Below are 7,618 nucleotides of genomic sequence, written 5' to 3' on the forward strand. Positions count from 1 at the left end.
TTATTATAACATATTTTGTTAAGTTCAACAAATTGCCGACGCAATTTAGAATACATATACTAGGGAATCCGGCCACGCGTTGCTGTGGTATACATTTTATACTAACTATTCAATACAGTGAACATTTTATTGACGAAAAAGGCGAACACGTTTTTGTCGATATAAGAATCCAAGGGATTGTACTTGAGGTTTCATTTTGAATACAAATAATTTTCATTGGAAAAAATTACGAATTTAAAAATTTAAAAATGGGAGACACTTAATTCAATATTGCCACTGTAATCTGGCAACTTACTTTGGAAACTTGAACCGAGAACAAACGTGTGTGTATTGCCATCAAGTAAAATGTATGTATATGATTTCGATATTAATTTCCATAGCAGGATGATAAGAGTCGTCTCGTAGAACCAAAGGATCACTTCGGACAACAGAGAATATTGAAGCGTTATCGACGTAAACTAGATCTAATAACTTACCGAACTTGAAATCTCCCAAAACAATCTTGGAATCAGTATTATGCAGCATATATACAGATAAGTCTGGTTGAGGCCGTAAGGAGTTATATAAATTATATTGATGAGCAGGTTCCAATAATAAAAGGCGATTCAGGAAGTGCCGGTGTCAGAACTTTACTGTTTAATATTAAGATACAAACTGAACTTAATATTGAACTGCAAAAATATTATTGAACCTAAAATTTGGGCGCTTAAGTGTCCGCTGCTATATCGGGCAAGCCGAATCAGCATACGCCAACATAGTCGCTTGCGGCATAGGCAAGTGTCGGGTTACCGCTGCAGGCCGCAGTGGCTGGGCAACGAACTTATGCGTCATCAGAATGTTGCGATCTAAACAAAGTGCATTGCATCATTTTTGCATTTCACAAACAAAACGTTCAATTCTTATATGTTAACTTATACAGTTAGAAGGCCGAAAAAGTATCTTCTAACTGTATTTTAAGACTTAGTATTAGTATTTGTAAAATATATTATTTGGTAAAAAACATTTTGATAATAAATATTCAACGAATTATTATTAATTAGTTTCTGAAGTTAAACTTCTTATGCGAGTTCGGAAAAGGTTGCGTTGAACGTTTAACGCTTACATATTTACGCTAGCTTGTCGGCGAAGCTGTTCGAGCAGCAAGGGAAGCGGGGACAATCGGCGATCGTTTGATAGTTTCTTTCGGCACAGCTCGGATTTTCTACCAGCAACACAATAGGGCAATTCAGAATCTTGTGCATCTGAGCTTGCAAAATTATGCAATTGCAAATATTTACCATCAACAGTGAACGTTTTTTTTTGTGATTTCTGTGCAACCCTTGCAAATACCATTACAGCTGATCGGTGAAGAAAAACATTGTTTGTAAACAGAATTTTCGCACAAATTAGAAAATATGCCGAAAAAAAGTTTTAGAGAAAAATTAACTGACGCTTTAATTGATGAAGCTGCTGAGGAAATTATTGACATTGAAGGTAAGAAATATTTTTATGCAGAATTTCAGTTAATAACAATTTTCTTCTAGAAATCGAAAGTGATGATGACGCAGTGGATGCAGTGTTAGATGAATTGGCTGACAGTATATCTGTTGTTATGGAATGTCGGCGAGGAGTTTATAGCACAATACCTAAGTCAAACATTTGACGCAATAATATTTTGACAAAACTGAACGAAGACCGACTCCGCCAAATGTTAAGAATAGATAGAGACCAATATAATATGCTGGTTGATTTAATAAAAACGATGAGGAATTCAACAAAGCGCACTCATGTAAGCAATTTTCTGTCGAATTCGAAATCAACTGTTTCGATTGGGTTCGTCCGGAGAAAGCGCAGCATATAGAAAAATAGCGACAATGTTTGGAGTGGGAGATGGCGAAACTATCGGGTGATTTTTTAAGAGCTTGATAACTTTTTTTTTTAAAAAAAACGCATAAAATTTGCAAAATCTCATCGGTTCTTTATTTGAAACGTTAGATTGGTTTATGACATTTACTTTTTGAAGATAATTTCATTTAAATGTTGACCGCGGCTGCGTCTTAGGTGGTCCATTCGGAAAGTCCAATTTTGGGCAACTTTTTCGAGCATTTCGGCCGGAATAGCCCGAATTTCTTCGGAAATGTTGTCTTCCAAAGCTGGAATAGTTGCTGGCTTATTTCTGTAGACTTTAGACTTGACGTAGCCCCACAAAAAATAGTCTAAAGGCGTTAAATCGCATGATCTTGGTGGCCAACTGCCCATGCATCCCGAAAAATGCACTGTTTGGTGTGGTTTGTACGCTGGTGGAATCATTGGACCGTATTTTTTCAAAGATGCTGTTGGACGCAACGTTACGGTGAATGGCGATCGCTATCGTTCGATGCTAACAAACTTTTGTTGCCAAAAATGGAAGAACTGAACTTGGTTGACATGTGGTTTCAACAAGATGGCGCTACATGCCACACAGCTCGCGATTCTATGGCCATTTTGCGGGAAAACTTCGGAGAACAATTCATCTCAAGAAATGGACCCGTAAGTTGGCCACCAAGATCATGCGATTTAACGCCTTTAGACTATTTTTTGTGGGGCTACGTCAAGTCTAAAGTCTACAGAAATAAGCCAGCAACTATTCCAGCTTTGGAAGACAACATTTCCGAAGAAATTCGGGCTATTCCGGCCGAAATGCTCGAAAAAGTTGCCCAAAATTGGACTTTCCGAATGGACCACCTAAGACGCAGCCGCGGTCAACATTTAAATGAAATTATCTTCAAAAAGTAAATGTCATGAACCAATCTAACGTTTCAAATAAAGAACCGATGAGATTTTGCAAATTTTATGCGTTTTTTTTTTAAAAGTATATCCCGATGTGGTTGAACGATCGAAAATAGTATCGAATACTTTGATGAGTTATTGATATATTGATGGAAACTGAGATTAAATTAGCAGAATTGCCAATTGAAGACCATACATCATACTTCTCCATAAATCACATAAGTATATTCAATAAAAGCACAAATAGTTTGTGACTATAAACGAGTAATTCGACATGTTGTGGTTGGTCACCCTGGGAGCTGGCAGGATGCCCGTATATATCGAAATAGCTCACTCTTTCAACAAAATCGGCATACCCTTTATCTGGAACGTTAATAACCTCTTACAGAAGCAACGTAAGACAGTTGGATAGAAATGCCCGAATTGCATTTAATTTACGGCGGATTTGGCAGAAAGATTTGGAAGCCTTCAGCAGCTAAGGATGCGTTTGTCTAACAAAAAAAAAACATAAATTATGCTGCCATTGGTTTCTTGTATGCTGTACAACATTTTAATTAATAATTTTACCACTTCCTTCGACGATGGTTCAGATCGATCAACTACTACGGAAGATTCTATTGAGCCTGATGAGCATATACCCAACAATGTTGGAGAAACTAAAAGACAAGCCATATACGCAGTAATGTTTTCTTAAAAGTATTTTAATTAATTTGTCAGTTTTTAATTACATATGTAATAATAATAATTACATATATTTATAAATTTAGTAAAAGACAAACATGAAAAAGATAACGCTTTGAATGATAGAAGATAGTAAAACATCAATAACCGTATTAAATAAGTATTCATCTGAACAGTAATTGGAACTACATATTTTAAAATAAAAAGATAAATAAAGTACAGAGATAAATAAATTAAGATAAATAAATAAAGTACAGAAAAATTACTGTTGAGAGGAATACTTATATTTCATTTAAATTTCGAACTTTTGTAAGCGTTCCTCCTTTTCAAGTTGAAGTTTTTTCAATCTTTCATCCTTTTCCAATTCAAAGATTTTTAAGTCCAATTCACGATTCTTGAATATTATTTCAGCTTTACCTCTTTCAATTTCGGCTTGCAATCTTCTTTCATTCAAAGCGTGATCTTTTTCATGTTTCTCTTTTTCCCATTCCATTTTCATTTTAAACATTTGCCTACACTCGACTTGGAAAGCAACAAGATTTGCAGCAGATGATTTTGGTACATGTGTTTTCATTTTTTCCGTGAAATCTTTTGCTTTTTCAGGAACAATTACTTCACTTACATTCCTGGTGGTAGATTTCCAATATTGGCAATGTCAATTGGAGACGCAATTTCTTCGCCGACATCATTCCTTATACTATCAACCCCTTCAAAAGGTAATTCACTTGTGGCTTTTTTCCCAAAAATATATTTAAGCTGATTAAAGTGTGGGCACATCTGCAACACTTTGCCTGAAATATAAACATTAGACAAAATTTTGTCGCATTCATTACGCTTACCTCCAACACTCGACGTCCCGGCATGAGACTCAAGAAGGCCTGCTCCTGTTGACATTTGCCAATCGCTTGCTTTTTTGTATGAAGCCTTCAGGTGCCGCACTTTCCTCCGTATTAGATCTCACGTGGTGTCTATTTTTGTGCTCTCAATGAGCTTTTTATAAAAAATTTGAGCTGTTGGTGCCTATTAAAATTATTTAAATAAATTGTTAAAATTAATCACTTAAATCACTTACCTCTACTTCTGGAGCTTCCTGCAAGAAATCCAGTATACTCTGGATTTTTTTTCGCTCCAATTTTTGTTTGGTTTTTCACGTTTAATTATTTTTCTGTTTAAACCTGTTTGCTCCATTTCTTTTCTTTGTTTGCTTTTATTTTTGACAACAGCTGATAATTTGCAAACCAGTGTTGCAAATAATATAATGGCGTTTTAGTGTTGCTTCTTTGCAAGGGTGTAGCAGATGCATCGCTGTTCATTTTGTTAGTGTAAAAGCAAAAATATGCTCCCTCATTTGCAATTGCAAATATGCAAAACCATTTGCGCCAGATCCTGAATTTCCCTAATGTTGTGACGCTTTGTCGTCGTGTCAGTGCTTCGACACATTGACTCCTTAACAAAGCAAAGAGTTTCGGCCATGCGAAAGATGCGTGCGACACTTGTTGTTATGAATGTATGTACATATGTATGAATGTGGCTTGTATTTGCTTTCGTAAACATACAGACAAATGTGGCAAAGAAATAATATATGTCATACAAATTCTATCACCCCTATTCTGTGCACTTGACAAATTCAACATATGTATTTCTAATTTGTCAAAGTTTTAAATTTATCAAGCATTTGGCATTCTGTGTCTGAAATAAAAAGCTCTTTTCCTTATAAGTTGTTAAGATGTCATGACAGCAGTGCTCGTTATGAATTAAATATCTTATTGTGCATCTTGTTGTGAAAATGGAAGATATTTTACTTTTGTTATTATTGTTAAACGAAGATGAAAATTGTGAGAATAGGAATCGCGCGGCATTTAAAATGTTTACGCGACGATAGCAATCCATTTTCTTTGAGCGAGAATACCTTTGTGCAAAATTTTCTATTAACTTGTGAAATTTGCCGTCGCCTAATTGATGAACTGGCCCCACATCATAATCAGAAAATGTCACTACCTTTAACTGTAAGGGTTCTAGCACTTTTGAACTTTGAACGTCAACTTGCCCATGAGTCAGTCGTCCCTTTCGAGAAGTGTGCGAGCTGTAGCAAAACTTATTGTGAAGGTGAAGGGAGGAGAAATAAAGTTTCCCAGTTCAACAAAGGAAGAAACTTTTATAAAAACCGGGCAAGTATTATTGTAATACAAATAATAATATGCAAATTTAAACTAATTTATTTGAAATATATTCCAGATTTTTTGGAAAATTTGGAATAAAAAGCACCATAGGAGCAATTGACTGCACGCATATTGCTATCATTGCTCCACCATCAAATAATCTCCCCTTAATTTATATTTAAATAGAAAAGGATTCTACAGTATCAATGTTGAAGCAGTAAGTTTTGTTTTTGCATGCACATACATACATACATATATGCCAATGCAATTTTTGAATGTATCGTTTTTTAGGTTTGCGATCACCGTTTATGTTTTACATTTGTAAATGCCAAATTTACGGGTGCAAGACATGACTCTGAACCGTGGCTTTTAACACCAGTGGGAACACCTAATACCCATAAAGAGCAAAAATAAAACAAATTACATGGTTCTGCATAGAGAGAGCATTTGGTGTTTTAAAATCTCGCTTCAGATTTTTTTTGAAGCACCGAGTTCTACTTTATTCACACGAAACTTCCGCTTTGTTTGTTAGTACTTGCGTTATATATATTGCATAATAATGTATAATGACGAAAGCAGGCATTACCTTGAACGAAATAGATAACGGAGTTGCAGAAGACTTTGATTCTCCAATTAATGATTATAACACTTCGCAGTACATTCGCGAAGGTGAAAGAACAAGATCAAGATATATATCAACTCTTTAGTTATATATATACAGACGCCAATGCATATATGTACATTAGGGTGTTCGTTATTTACCAAATTGATTATTTTTGACGAGACGCTCCCTAAACTTATAGTTTTCCATCTAAAAAACAATATCAGACCATAAAAAGCCCTTAATTTTCATAGTAAACCTTGCCCCAAACACGATACATTTCCCATTTAAATAACATGGGATTTTGCCACTTTTTACGAATATTTTTTTTTTCTGTGGAACTTTCCCGTTTGTAGGAATAAAACAGTCATATTCTTGTACAGAATTGAATGCTCTACAAAAAAAGTCTTGACGATTTTTCGATATACTCACTCCTTTAAAAGTTATTCAAGGTTGAAGTTAACTTCTGGGTAATTTCTGGAATTTTCGAACTTTTACGGCAAATTGAATTTTTTTTGTAAAATTCAATTGTTTATTCTAAAAAATATATTATGCCGATATTTTTAAGATAAAAAATAAGAAAAATTTGCAAATTACTTACAGTCCATTTTAACGAATAATTTAAATAGAAACCAACTGTTTTCTATTTACATTATTTTGTTCACCACTCACCACACGTGTGGAGAAAAGCCTTACGAATTGAAGCTTTTACTTTTATCAAGATTGCCACAGAATACCAAAATATTTCTCGCTTGATAAATATTTGAGTTAATTTTAAATATTTTGTTAATTTGTTAAGTGCACAGAATAGGGGTGTATTGGTATACATACATATATGGAAATGATAACGAATATGCATATTTCATGAAGGTCATCAATTTTCTTTGAAGAAATGAAGTTCATTTGGCACATCTTCATTTTGTAATAGTCGAAATAAATATAAGTAATATTTGAAATAATAATTTATTTAAAAATTAAAAAATAAAATAAAAGAGAAATAAATCTAAAATTATTGAAGTGAAACTTCTTAGGCGACTTCGGAAAAGGTTGCGTTAAGGTTGGGGAATAGCGTTGAACCAGAGAACTTAAAACATAGAGAAGGTGCAGGTTCGATGTCGAACAATTTATAAGATTGAGTAAGGAATTCACCTCACAACTTCCAGAATTCACGATGTGAAATGTTAACATTTTTAACAGTTCTCCACATACTCAAACAGAGAATATGAAGAGAAATAATATACGTACGGCTTATGATGCCATAGCATGTGCATATGCGCAATCAGGGAATATCGAAGAAAATAAGTTCTTTGATATTCCATTTTTAACGAAAAAATGTGTACAAATACAGCTCTCTCACATACTCATGAATATGAAGAGACATAAATATACATACATATGTATACATGCTCCTTATGATACTCCCTACAAC

The 7,618-nt window shown here is 34.3% G+C and overlaps 2 protein-coding genes across 8 annotated transcripts in view; one reads left to right on the plus strand and one right to left on the minus strand.

Annotated features, from left to right (window-relative positions):
* Positions 1–7,618, minus strand: part of LOC126766153 (craniofacial development protein 2-like) — a 438,928-nt gene that overhangs the window by 41,622 nt on the left and 389,688 nt on the right. The window lies entirely within an intron of this gene.
* Positions 1–7,618, plus strand: part of LOC126766107 (homeobox protein onecut) — a 59,628-nt gene that overhangs the window by 33,698 nt on the left and 18,312 nt on the right. Inside the window, exon 1 of one of the 7 annotated variants that reach the window (XM_050483923.1) lies at positions 4,033–4,145. The exons of the other annotated variants lie outside the window; for them this stretch is intronic. The gene's annotated coding sequence lies outside the window, so the exon portion shown is untranslated. Of the gene's footprint in view, positions 1–4,032; positions 4,146–7,618 lie in introns of those variants that run through there. 7 annotated transcript variants of the gene reach the window in all.

This window comes from Bactrocera neohumeralis, unplaced genomic scaffold (genome assembly GCF_024586455.1).
Source record: "Bactrocera neohumeralis isolate Rockhampton unplaced genomic scaffold, APGP_CSIRO_Bneo_wtdbg2-racon-allhic-juicebox.fasta_v2 cluster11, whole genome shotgun sequence".
Lineage (NCBI taxonomy): Eukaryota > Metazoa > Arthropoda > Insecta > Diptera > Tephritidae > Bactrocera > Bactrocera neohumeralis.